At 43.1% G+C, this 14,403-nt stretch overlaps 1 protein-coding gene and 1 non-coding gene across 2 annotated transcripts in view; one reads left to right on the forward strand and one right to left on the reverse strand.

The window, feature by feature from the left end:
* Nucleotides 1-14,403, reverse strand: part of SH3RF3 (SH3 domain containing ring finger 3) — a 368,418-nt gene that overhangs the window by 221,629 nt on the left and 132,386 nt on the right. The gene's annotated exons all lie outside the window — the stretch shown is intronic.
* Nucleotides 9,726-9,832, forward strand: LOC124504524 (U6 spliceosomal RNA). The gene has a single exon (XR_006960480.1). It is a non-coding gene; the product is annotated as a U6 spliceosomal RNA (small nuclear RNA).

Below are 14,403 nucleotides of genomic sequence, written 5' to 3' on the forward strand. Positions count from 1 at the left end.
CCATTCCATCATCATGGAAACCAGAGACAGAGTCTTTTGATTTAGCTCTACCCTGAATCCAAGAACTATGGAAAATTTGGCAGCTGCTCACTCAAAACACATTATGTTCAGATTAAATGTAGTACTTTTCAATGAGAAGACCTACAGCTTGATTAAAAAGGTTCCCATCCTTAATTCCCAGCAGTAAGACACCCATCATCATTCCTTCATACAAGTCCTGCTCCACCAGACAGCTGAGAAATGCATTTCCAGACTCAAATTCAAAAGAACTGCCCTGATGCACCTGGTGTTCATGTGCTTGACAGGGAGACCACAAGGAAGTCCATTCTGGGAATGCTACATCTGCGGAGCAGGGTAAAGCCATTCTCTCTCCTCACTTTTTTCATCCCAGCAATGGAATTCATGATAGAGAATGAAGTGGAGCAGGGAAGGGGCAGGAGGCATCTGAAATCACTCCCACCTAAACAAAACTCCAACAGAGGATTAGTGACAGCCCAGGACTGTATCAAGGTGGGAGTCCAGTTCTGACCACATGAGTGACAGCTGTACCCTTTCCTCTTACTCAGTGATCTCCATCTCTGTCTCTCTGTCTCTCTCTGTATCTCTCCAGTGTAGCTCAGTAGTTAGGAGCATTAGGCTTTGCAGTTGCACAGAACACCTTTGTCCCTCCACTTCTGTGGGGTGCACCTCTCCACTCCTTGACATTGGGCTTTGGACTCAGGGCTCCACTGACTTGCTTTGGTTAAGGGGACACTGCACAGGTCTGTATTTGAAACTGCATCACCATTTCTACCTAGATGGCCCCATGTAAGTTCCTAATGTCCAGCACTTCAATTTCCCCATTTGCAATGAATAGAAGTTATCTATTTCCAAAGGCTTATTATACACAGTACAAGATAATTTATAATGGACATAGTACAGCTGGACACACAGTTGGTGCTCAATAAATGGAGAGAGAGAAGGGATTCTCGTACAAACAAAATCCGCAATACTCTCAAACCACAAATTCACAGCCCATTTGGGGAAAATCCCACTTCAAGTTATCCAGACACATACATCATGCAGGAACTCACCTTTGTTTTTTGTTTTTGTTTGATGTTTGTTTATTTTTGAAGGAGAGACAGAGCGTGAGCTGAAGTCAGAGGCTTAACCAACTGAGCCACCCAGGAGCCTAGGGACTCACCTTTTAATGCTAAATAGCAGGAAAGTTGTTTATACTTCCCTATTGTCTCAAAGTAATCTTTTGAGATTATTTGGCTGGTCTATTGGTGTGAAGTTTTTGAGCTTGAAAACTCTTTACATAAGGTTTTAGAGGATTGGGAAATTGGATACCTGCATTTCATTCCTACTGGGGCTAGCACTGGATCACAGTCAACCCCCAAATTGGTCAACAAGGACTCAGAAAGGGACTCTGCTTTTCCTTTCCCACTGCTGACTGTCCACTAGGCTGATGACTCTGCCTCACCACGAGTGTATGGCCATGGGGCACAGGCCAGTGGCAGGCAGGAACACTGCTCTCTACAGCCTTCCAGACACACTGCCACCAACCTTCTGTGGGACCTCAAGCAAGTCCTCCCCATGCGTGGGCCTCAGTTTTTCCTTGCATGTAAAATGAGATGGTTAACTGGGAGACCTCTGGGCTCCCTTTCTGTGCTAACATGCGAGGATTTTATGCTGAATTCTCAAGGACCAGTTACTTCGTGTTTCCTATGTCTTTTCTTCCCTCCACCAGCACAGATCATTAAAGTTAATTGTGGATGTCAGCTTTTTATGATTCTGACTGAGCACTGTGGCAAGAAAGAAGGAGTCTCCAAAAAGCACAGAAAAAGAACTATCTTGTATTCTGGGATAGAAAGAATAAGAAGCGGGGAGTCTGTTTAGCATTGTCAAGTACAAAATCTCTACCACTCCTACTCCAAAGAAGCACAGCCCAAGAAAAGCTGTGACCTCGGGAAACTGGATATAACTTCATTCAGGTTTCATTCAGCTTGCTGGTTCATTTGTTTGTTCGTTTTCTTTGCTTCTGTTTTTGATTATATTGTTTTCTTTTTCTCTTTTCTTTCTCTTTCTTTGATACAGAAAGAGCAAATTTTCAAAAAAAATTTATTCTATTTTATTTTCTTTATTTTATTTTTTTTAATTTTTAACTTAACTTTTTTTCCTTTCCCTTTTTTGCCTTGTCTTTCAAGCCTCTCTCAATAAGCATACCAAAACACACCTAGAATCTTGCTTATTTTATTTGATTTTGCTTTGTTTTTTTATTTTTTAATTTTTATTTTTAATTTTATTTTTTTTTCTTCCTCCAAAATGACAAGATAGAGGAATTCACCCCAAAAGAAAGAACAGGAAGTAATGATGGCTGGCATTTAATCAACATAGATATAAGATGTCTGAACTAGAATTTAAAACCATGATTATAAGAATACTAGCTAGATGAAAACCTGTGACCTTGAGACTAGTTGTTTTTGGTGCCCTCTTACCTTTCACCCACCAGCTTCCCAGTGGCCCCCAGGGGCTCACACCCCAATTCCCACTACAGAGCAGGCTTTGCCACTCTCTCACACTATTAAGAGACCCCTAACCCTCCTCCTCAAAAGCAATTCCCCCATCCTCTCTCACTGGCCCTGGCTCTAAAGCTGCTGAAAATCAATCTGAGGAACCAAAGAGCTGGCAAACAGGAATGTCTGTAATGTTTGGTGTCACTGCTCCTGAGTTTCAAAGGAAACATAAGAGGATAGGAGCTGTAGAAGTAGGAAATTCGAATAACAGAATTCCCCAAAAAAGTGTGGTGAGGACATTTCTGGGAAAAGGTGAGGGGGTGGGGAAGGAATGCATCTTATTTCCTTGAAGTCCCCCCCAAATAGGCGACTCTGTGTACTCCTCACTCCAGCCCTGGACACACAGACCATCAGTGAGGAGCAGTGATTTCTCCCCTGCCCAGAGCCTCAGGGCTCTCGCCAATATCAGAGTGAGGTGGAAAAAGACCCCCAAAGGCAGGGTGAGGCCAGAGACAGAGGTGTCCCACTGGGCAATGCGGCCTCCACAAGATCAGCAGCCTCACATCTTCATTACCCCTTTCTCAGCCACTAAAATCCTTGCATGGTTGTCTGCTTTGAAAAAGCAACAGAGATGGTATAAAGGATTAGAGGGAAATCATGTCCCTTCAGAAGTGAACAAATCTCTCAGCGAGCTAATTAGCACAGAATATCTAATCCTCTTCCCAAAATGCATGCATGGAATCTGGACCACAGTTCTCAGTCTCCTGCTCAATACCACATGGATGACCTTCTGGGTGATAAAAGTATCTGCCACAAACTTAATGGCCATGCAGTCCTCAAGACCCCCTTTGTTTCTTTCATGCTTCACACCATGCAGAAAAATCACTTCAAAGTCAAGCACGTGCCCACTGACTTTGGGATGAGGACATGTGCAAGCCGAGATGTTCAGTCTTCCCTTTATTGCTGAAAAGTACATGTTCATTCAGTGCCTGGATGGATTATTACACAGCAAACATTCTTTGCTCCCTCCACTTCTGTAGGGATGCACTTCCTAACCCCTTGGGTTTGGGCTTAGCCACATGGCTTGCTTTGGCTAAGGAGATACTAATGGACAAGATATAGGCAAAGACTTGAAATGGGTTTAAGCTAAGCATAGGTGGGCTTGCTTTCTTGAAGTCTTGCCTTCTGTCATGAGAATGTGGCTCAAGTGGCTGCAGGTCAAGAGAGGCGAAAGTCAAATGCAACAGAAACTAGACCCAACTACAGGTTGAAGTCAAGGCAAACATATGTCAACCAACACTCACAATGAATTAGTGGTAAATGCTCACTGTTATGTGCCAGGACTCTTGGGGTAGATGTTATGCAGCATTATTGGGGCACTGGCTGATAGATTGTACCATATTCCTATATCACATGGTCAGCCTTCACCACTGTCAAATCGATGTGTCTTATTGTCAGTCATGGGCCTTTGTTCACTGGCACATTTACTTTAGTTGAGCAGAAAGTAATGAACATCAAGATAGAAGAAGAAATGCCATATTCTCTCGGAAGTATCATCACCACTACAAATTGAAGAGCCCCAGCTCGAAGCTTCTTGGGCCACACCTGTTATGGGTACTAATCTATTATTTACATGTGCCAGCCAGTAAGGTATCTACTGTGGACCCACAAAACATCTTCCACAAATGAATACAGATAAAATAGTCCAGGAAAATTACTGAAGTGGCTTTAAGCAAAAGAAATACACTCATCATTCATTTTTATGAGAAAAAAAGGCTAAGCTACTTGGCCACTGTTTCTCCATTTTTAAGATGTGAGACCATTAGGCAGAAGAATGTAGTTTCCCAAGTATTCATTTCCCCAAACCTAAGCATCCATCCACAGCTATGCTTGGGGTCAGTGATCCTGCTGCCACACAATAGATCTGAGGTTTCTCATGAATGAGAGGTGTCCCAAATGGGAGAGATGGAGTCCCAACCCCAGGATTGACTATTTAATTCAAAGTTAATTCTGAGCTGTCCTGCAGAGCAGTACAGGCAATAAATATTGACAGTAAATATAGTAAGTCTCAGGGAGGCACTTTCAAATGAATCAACCGCCAGTACTTGGTATTCCGTGGACTGTTCAGAGGTGCAGGTAGCTGCTAAATGCCCTAACAGAAGTAGGGCTCTTCACAGAAGATAATAAATCTTATGAAATTACACAGTCATAGTAATTGAGAGCATGAAGCTTATTTCCATAACTAAGTCATGGGTCACATAAAAAAAAATCTTAAATAAAATGACACTAGGAAAAGAATCCATTCAAAATCCAATTAAGTAAGCCATTATCAGCAAACCTCAGTAATTCCAATCCCAGAGTCACATTTAGGTTATAGCACAGATGCCAGTGAAAAATTTAAAAATCCAAAATGGCAGCACCAACATGACTAAACTTCTGGGAATCCATTTCTAACAAAATAATGAAGACATACTGAAGGCCTAACCCCCCTACTCAAGTCCTATAGGTTCTACAGAGCTGAGGGGCAGCCTGTGCAGAGCTGACTCCACATTTATTCCCAGAACCCAGAATGGTGCTTGGCATTTAATAGTTGCTCAGTGAGAGCCTGCTAAATTATGTCCATTTATTTGACATTCCTTTCAAGAAGAAGAGTGTTCTGAAGCTAAGTACTCCCCATCTTAAACTCCCCCCCAAACATGAAGGTTAGCCAAATGTTTCATACTTCATGTCTTCTGTCCTCATTTTCCTCTCCTGTCAATTTAGATTATTTTATCTTGCTTAACTGTTTTATTTTTTATAAGGCATCTTACATCTTTTCAGGAACAAGGTAGTATATATACAAATAAATCAAAACTGACTTCTCCAGATGCAAAATAACAGAGGAAGTTGATACATCAGCAATACAAGAATAAAGGTGATTTTTTTTTTCAGGTGTTCTCTACCTGACTTAGACAATTTGCTTAGGCCTGTCCAACTGAGCAAAGAACTCATGACATAATGATAGTAGTTACATCACTGTTTCACGAAGTAGTAATCGTTTCATTATATACACATAACACTACAAGTTTTCTTCAGTTGTGGCATCCATTTCACAGATAGAGAAGATAAAGTACTGAGTGACTGGAAGAAGCCCTTCTTCCATGTAGCATTGACAGGGCCAAGGCTTCAAGCTCTCCATGGGTACTGGAGGGCATTTATATTCTTTAGATAGGCCTGAACTCTGATAAAGTCTTACTCAGGCCACTGCCACTGGGCTTGCCTCCCAAATAGCTGCTGTGTTTATTGAGGGAAATATATCTGCCATCAATTCCATTCATGTCCCAAAGATGTAATCCCATATCAAACCTAATCATGACACTTTTCTAGCTAGAGCAAATTATTTTTTATTCTTGTAAGTTATGAGAGCTTTACCATCTCCAAGAATACTCATATTTGCACATTTGGTAATGTGGAAATATGTTTGTGCTCACTCTGCCTTTAGTTGAATACCTGCTCCTGCAGAGCCAGACGTCAACTGTGGAGAACAATGGGCTTCCTCACTCTTACCCTTGGTAGGTTCAGCCAAAGGATGCCCTCAACCATCTCCAGGTCAGAATCACTCTAGTCTGAGGAGAGCAGACACCATGTGAATGAATGGTTGTTGAGTTACTTTCTGACAACCCGACCATGAAACCCTCCCTAGAATGAAAACACAGGGCCCTGCCATCGGATGAAATGGGAGTATGTTTTGTCTTCCCACACCCGGCTGTAACTGGCGTGTGCAATAAATCCATTCCATAAATGAAGCCAAAGAATGTCAGATTGTAATGAATTTTCCTCTCCATAAACCTAGAGTGGACTTAAAAACCCAACCGACCTTGAAGGGAAAAGCCTAGATCCTATTACCAGTTCCCCCTGAACTCTTCAGACCTCTCCAACTGGTGCCTCGCTCCATAAACTATCATTAGCAAGGGAAGCAGGTAGGTGGCTCTGCTGGAGAGGAAGGGAGGCCAGCAAGAAATGGCATGTAGAATGAGGTTCTTTAAAAACAAATGCCTCAGCTAAACTTGGAAGTGACAACTATCCCACAAGGCAGGAGAGGAAAAAGATGGGTGTCAGGGGATGCAGGTACAATTTGAGTGGTTATCAATTGATTTACTTCTTTATTATTAAGATTTCTAGACACCTCCATCATTTGGAACAACCTACAGCCCCCAAATAAAGAGCACCCAAAATCTGTGAGAAAATCTGCTGCCCTATAGCTTATGGAGCCTGGAAAGTCTGAGAGGGCAGGGGCTGTTGACTTTCTCAGGAGCTCAGCCCCTTGAAGCCACTGGCCCAGAGTAGAGACCCTGCGACCCTCCTTAGATCATTAACAAGCACTCAGGTAGCCATCAGGGGCCAGGCATGGTTCTAAGCAACTTGCCAATATTATCATAAACACATAAAGTGAAATCTGGCCATCTGATTTCCCCTGGGATGCCCCAAGTCTCTCCTTCTTCTCAGGATCAGAAAAGAGGGCAGGGTGAATATGTATCTCATTTGGCAGCCCCTGGGGCCTCCCCATATTGCATTAAAGTATGTTAAACATATTCATGTTGATTATCCAAAGCTTCTTGAAAGGTTAAACTCGGGCTCCTTGTTATTGCTGGCACAAGGCAGTCGAGCACAGAACACTTTTTTTTTTTTTTTTTTAATAATGGATGTTGTTCTGAGTGGATGCTCAGACAGGATAATTTTATATTATTTGTAAAGGCTGAAGTCATATACAGAAGGTATTACGGTAATCTATAAATATTATCATGTAAGTGGTACTAAAGCTAGCTTTTTTTACTGATATGAAATTAATGTAACATAAAATTAACCATTTTTAAGTAAACAATTCAATGGCATTTAGCACAGTCCCAATGTTGTACAACCACCACCCCAGCTAGTTTCAAAACATTTTCATCATACCAAAATAAAACCCCTTACTCATTAAGCAATTATTCTTTGTCCCCCCATCCTGCCCCATTCCCTGGCAACCACTGATCTGCTTTCTATTTCCATGGATCTATCTATTTTGGATATTTCACATAAAGTTGACCCTTGAACAACATGGGGGTTAGGGGAACTGATCCCCCACAACTTTTGACTCCCCAAAACTTAACCACTAATAGCCTACTATTGACCAGAAGCCTTACTGATAACAAACCATCAATTAACAAGTATTTTGTATGTTATATGTATATATACTATATTCTTACAATAAAGTAAGCTAGAGAAAAGAAAATGATTATTTTTTAAAAATCATAAGAAGGAAAAAGTACACTTACAATACTGTGCTGTATTTATTTGAAAAAGATTTGAAGTGCCTGGGTGGCTCAGTTGGTTAAGCATCTAACTCTTGATTTCAGCTCAGGCCGTGATCTCATGGTTTGTGGGATCAACCCCCACGTCAGGCTCTGTACTGACAGCGCAGAGCCTGCCTGGGATTCTCTCTCCCTCTCTCTCTGCTCCTCCCCCACTTGTTCGCTCATGCATGCTCTCTCTCTCTCAAAATAAATAAACTTTCTTTTAATATTAAAAAAATGAGGGGCGCCTGGGTGGCGCAGTCGGTTAAGCGTCCGACTTCAGCCAGGTCACGATCTCGCAGTCCGTGAGTTCGAGCCCCGCGTCAGGCTCTGGGCTGATGGCTCGGAGCCTGGAGCCTGTTTCTGATTCTGTGTCTCCCTCTCTCTCTGCCCCTCCCCCGTTCATGCTCTGTCTCTCTCTGTCCCAAAAATAAATAAACGTTGAAAAAAAAAAATTTAAAAAAAAAAAAAATGACCCACAGATACGTGGGCATGCACACAGTTCAAACTTGTGTTGTTCAAGGGTCAACTGTGCCAAATGGAATCATACAATGGGTAACATTTTGTGACTGGCTTTTTTCAAACATAATGTTCAAGGTTCATATAAGTTGTAGCATGTATCAAGTACTTCACTTCTTTTCGTGGCTGAATAACATTCCATTGGATGTGCATTCCACAATTTGCTTATCCTTTCACTCATTGATGGACACTCTGGAGCCACTGTGATTAATGCTACTATATACATGAGTGGTCAAGCATGTGTTTGAGCACCTGTTTTCAATTATTTGAGGCATATATCTAGAACTAGCTTTCGATGCACAAAATACCCAATGTTATAATGTGTTGAGGACCAATAAGCTTGAAATCTCAAGTCATCAATGTTTGTTCCCAGGGATGGTGAATGTTCAGCTTTCCAATTAACTGAGTTCCTAGAAGGTTTCTAGAGCTACAAGATCACGTTTGCTCCAGTACTTACTACAAGCAACATGGCTCAACAAAACAACAAAGATAATAGTAATAGCAATAACGATAATAATGATAATTCTAATAACACACAGAAGGTAATAGCTCCTGATACTTACTGCTGAAGTCAAGTGCTATATATTCAGTACTGTACCTGTCATACTACTACCATTACTGTTGTGTATGGAACAAGTCATGTGGCCTAAACCCAGCCCTACCACCCGACCACTCCAAAGCCCAGACTCTTAACTGTAGGCCACTTTTTCCATTTCACATCAAGCAACCCAACCAGAAGCAATCAGTATCTATGTTGAGTACTTTCTGGATTTCAGTCACAGCCTACATTCCCCTGCCACCACAGGAAGGGAAATCTATGGCTTGGGGTATAACATCCTACTCTACAGTGTACTGGACCTCAGAAACACCCCCACCACCACAGAATTACATATGTTTAACATCTGTCAGCATTATGAAACCATGAGCTCCAGATGAGCAGGGACCTGCCCCTGCCCCACTACCAAACCCCCAACACCTACACGATGCCTGGAACTCTGCATGCATTCACTGAGCATGTGCTGAAGGAGTGGAGCTGCATTAAGCTATTCCCCTATTGGCATATCCTGCGTATTCTTTACTCATTATATCCAACCTCATATACCTCTGAGAAGCAGACATGGATCAATACATCCCCTTTATGACCTTGCTTCATCTCATCCAGGCTTCAGGACTTCTCTAGGGACACACTCCCCCTAGGCAGGTCCAGGAAAACCTCTGCCTCAGGGCCCTGTGCCCACCAGACCTTGCTGCTTACAGCAACACATGAACCTGGCCGTCCCCAGCCTGACAGGTGGTAAAACAAGCATGTAATAATCCTTAGAACAGGCCTATGACCTTGCGAATTAATGAGCAGTGCCTTCAATTCTCATACAGGTCATTTAAAAATCAGACCTAAGTGCTCGCTTCGGCAGCACATATACTAAAATTGGAACGATACAGAGAAGATTAGCATGGCCCCTGCGCAAGGATGACACGCAAATTCGTGAAGCGTTCCATATTTTTAAGGAGAAATGTGGGAAAGAAAATATCACCTGGAATTTAGCTTGAAGATTAAACACTGGTAAATAACTCAAAAAATTAGTGGAAGGCACAGGGACACTCAGACTAAAAAACTGGTGGCTTTGTGTAGACACATAGACACGTGGTCAAAAGACCTCACCTTTGAAAATTTTCCTCTTGCCTTTGACGTCCTCTTAGCAGAACAATGAAATCCCTGTGTGTACTTAATTTAAGCATCTATATGAATATGAAGTTCCCACTCTAGAAATTTATGGAAATCACCCTGGGAGACAATAAAGGGAATATTGCATAGGACCTCATTTTTACAGATTTGTTTTTCCTGAAAATGAGGTTCGTCTAAGGGAAGGGAAGCAAAAATAATATAAAAACGGGGAGGGGGACAAAACATAAGAGACTCTTAAATATGGAGAACAAATAGAGGGTTGCTGGAGGGGTTGTGGGAGGGGGGATGGGCTAAATGGGTAAGGGGCTTAAGGAATCTACTCCTGAAATCATTGTTGCACTATATGCTAACTAACTTGGATGTAAATTAAAAAACAAAACAAAACAAAACAAAACAACAAAAAACCCAGCCACATCTTAAACTCACCAAGTTGTGCACATTTAATATGTATAGCTTTTTGTATGTCAATCATTTGTCAATAAAGTGGTTTAAAAAAAAAAAAATCAGACCTAAGTCACGCCCCAGACAGTCATCCCAAACTAATTTTTATTCAACCCTAAATACTCAGTAAACAACTTTGTTGGACACTGTATTAGTCTCTATCCTATTGGTAAAACTAAAACCAATTTTTAAGTGGCCATTTTTTTCCCTCTTTTGATTTCTTCTAGTAGTTTAATAGGGAACAAATGAACCCTCTGAGATTCCCTCACTGTGGAGGTTAGCATGTCCTGATTCGGGGGGACATTAAAGAACATTTGCTAGTGGAAGAAAGTGAGCCACAAAACCTGCGAACACCAAACCTGATGTCACACCATGTGCCACAGGATTTATTTTTATTGAGATGCATTCATTTGGGCTCCGGATCCCCTCACTTACCCACCTTCCCCAGCCAGTTTTATAACCACATGAGATCTTTGATACCCCATAAGAAGGTGGGAGCATGAACATCTGCCCCTTCCCAGACCACAAACAGCCAGGGCTGCACTGTCTCCATGACTACTACAGACTGATGGTCAAGGAGATTATCAGTGACTATATTTAGGTCTAAAAGCAGGTGTTTTTTACTCACTTGAGACAGGATTTTCAAAGGTACAAAAGCTACTTTCAGCCCAGACGCTCTCACTAAGAGAATGCAAACAAGCCTCCAGTGCCGGTGGTGAACAGGCAGGCAGAAGGACTCCTCACTGGCCCCCACCCCATGGAACATGGACACCACAAAACCCATCAAGAGAGCTGACTGCGTGAGTGGGACCCTGCCATGAGTCTGGGCATAATCTGCTTCTGCGACATTCCTTCCAGCTCAATTCTTCAGAAGCTCTTGTTTTTCAGAGGTCGCATTCCTCACAGGATGTGGAACCATCAGCTCCCAGAAGCAGGTTTTGATGCAGCAATTGCTAGAGATTTGGCCTAGAAAAGCAGGCAGCTGTCTAATAGGAAAAAGACGATCAGACAATCAGTGGGGAAAGGCTCAGGGAGGTCTGAACCTCAGCTAAGTCTCACCCCTCAGACAATCGCCACTTCCACTAACCCAGAAAGCTGGCCAGAGACAGATGGGGCTGCCCTGGCTAGTGGGTGGCATGGGGCATGGGTCAGGACAGCACCACAAGGTCACTCAGCCAGTCAGCACTCACCTATGCACCTGAAGGTTCCATGATCTGAACTGGATCAATTAGCACCCTGAAACAACAGGTAAGAAAGAGAATCCCAGGCTGAGAACACTTGTGGAGAGCCATTAGAATTTCACTTCCTCCTATGGACTAGCCCAGCCATTTCCAATAATCAAGTCACAGGATAAACATATTCTGTTCAGAAACATTTTATCTTAGGTGTCAATAATGATAGCACAGAAGTCTATGATGTCACACAGGCTTTGCTGTGCAAACAGGCAGTGAGTAGCAGTGGGGGAGAACTTGGGGTGAGAGCCTCAATGCAACCCCATAGCTAAACATCAAGCTACACTGGTGACTGAATCACACCCCCTCCAGGGAGTCCTGGCCAAGATGTGATTTTGACTACCAGTTTATAGTCAATTTCAAGCGTGTCCAAAGAGGTCTTTTCTCTGCTACTTTCGTGCTGGCTGGTAGCAAAATCTTCCACTGATTTCAGGGAAACAAGCAATATGGTCTGAATCAATTTTTTTTAAAAACTTTTTTAATGTTTATTTATTTTTGAAGGAGAGACAGAGCATGAGCATGGAGGGGCAGAGAGAGAGGGAGACACAGAATCCAAAGCAGGCTCCAGGCCCTGAGCTCTCAGCACAGAGCCTGATGTGAGAGTTAAACTCATGAGTCATGAGATCATGACCTGAGCCGAAGTTAGATGCTTAAGTGACTGAGCCACCCAGGCGTCCCTGAATCAATTTTTTTAAAGCTCATATCCAAAAAACCAACCACTAAATATTTTACTGTGTTTTTGAGCTTTTTATTTTATGTTTTCTTTGCACATCTATCTAGCTTTCCCATGAGAGGGGTTAAGTTTCTCTGAGGAAAGTATCGAAAACACAGAGAAGTCTACAAATATCACACAAGCAAGGCAGGAGGATCCCAGGGGCTGAGCAAGTCTTCTCTGGAGCAGCTCTTTCTTGGCTTCCTGTCGCTTTTCCATTTCAAATCAACACACCTTGTTTTGTTGATTAGCAAACACTCCAGGAAGACAGGTGCCTGCTGTTTCTCAGCTCAGGCTCTCCTGCTTCTCCATGATCACTGGCTGGAAATTTCAGGTGGGAAGCAGTGAAGGGAAGATGGCCAGTCTGAGAGGAAATCATACTCAGGACGGTGGCAGGCATATAGTAAACATCCAATAAATGGTGACAAAAAATTTGAATAAAAATTAAAAAGAAATTGTGATCCAGGTATAAGATGAAATAAGCCACAGAAAGCCCAGCCTGCATCTTCTCCCCCTGCTCACTAGACAGGCACCAGATAGGGTTCATTGCGGATTACTTTGTCACACAGTCCTAACAAAGTTCTGTGGTTTGGTTTTCCCTGGGCAGGTATGCTGTGCCTGGCCCAGCATCCCCAGAGAGGGAGAGATAAAAGCTGTGCCTGGCCCAGCATCCCCAGCGAGGGAGAGATAAAAGCTAGTAACAGCAGGAGTTAAGTCAGTGAATCAGGGCTGATCCCCCAAGGAAGTTCCAGACACCAGCCAGGGAGGCCTGGAGGCAGGCTAAGATGCTGACAGCTGCTTAGCACCCATTCTGCATCCCTGTGGAGCCCACACTTCCATGGTGTCCTGTGATTATTACGACCAGCTCTGACTTGCCGTCCTGGGCTTTGGTTGCCAATCACAGGCAGCCTCTGCTCATGAAAGTCATGAGGCTCTGAGTTCCAGGGGAGGCAGCAGAAGCAAGAGGGAAGTTTCCCTCTTGTGGCAACCAGAGGCTTTCTGGGCAGCCCTACAACCCATGACCACCCCACAGAGTTGCCTGTCCCTCCACATGCAGCTTCCTGCTTTCTGAAGGATCACCCTTCCCATGCCCAGGAGATCCCAAGGCGACCAGAGACTCACCCTCAGGAGGACACACGTCAGGTGTTACAGCGTAACTTATACCCCCTCCACATCTTCCTTCTGACTAGCTACATGCTGTCCCAATTCGCCATCTGAAATCCAAACCACATATACCTTGGCAGGGAGGTGATGGCAGGGGTAGAAGAGGAGGCTTGGCCCCTCTTCCCCCTGGCAAGGAACTGAACACACTGGGGGGAAATGTCTGCTGTGCTCACAGCATTTACTTCATTCAGTGTTGGGCAGATCTGATCTTTGAGACACTTCAATTTGTAACCTATTAAGTATTTCATCACGTTCTCTTCTCTAGTGCTTCATTAATTTTCTGTACTGCCAAGAATTCTCTCTCTATGCAGCTGGCTTATGAGTCCCAGTTACATTTTGCTTTTTTGCCATGAGACAGTGGGACTTAACCAGATGACTTTTCTTGAGTGTTGGTCCCAATTCTTAAAATGTGCAAGTATTTTGGCAACTATATTTCTCTGGTGCTTAGAATCAGAAGCAACGGGGAGATGGCTTTTCCAAGGGTTAACATGAGGAAATTGTAGAGCATGGCCACCCAAAAAGAAACCCCAGAATGACGTGCTCAATACAGCTGTGAAGATATATCAACATTTTGTTGGAGGACTTCCCTCTATTCCACCAAGGGAGTGGCAAGGTTATCCAATTTGCTGCCATCATTCTTGATTTGTGATAGTCATTCTATATCACTTCCAAAAAATTATGAATGAGAACTCAGAAACCCAATTCCATCCCCAGTAGCCTCTCCCAAGACCCAAGTTAAAGAGAATCCATTGTTTGACCCCTCTGGCCTGCCTCTGAGGCACACACTTCCAACAGCCTCATTTCAAAACCCCAAATATGGCTTCTATGCCATGTGTTTGTA

The sequence above is a fragment of the Lynx rufus genome, unplaced genomic scaffold (genome assembly GCF_022079265.1).
Source record: "Lynx rufus isolate CCGP_SWC_20201006 ecotype Redwood Valley unplaced genomic scaffold, mLynRuf1.p SCAF_8, whole genome shotgun sequence".
NCBI classification, from domain to species: Eukaryota; Metazoa; Chordata; class Mammalia; order Carnivora; family Felidae; genus Lynx; species Lynx rufus.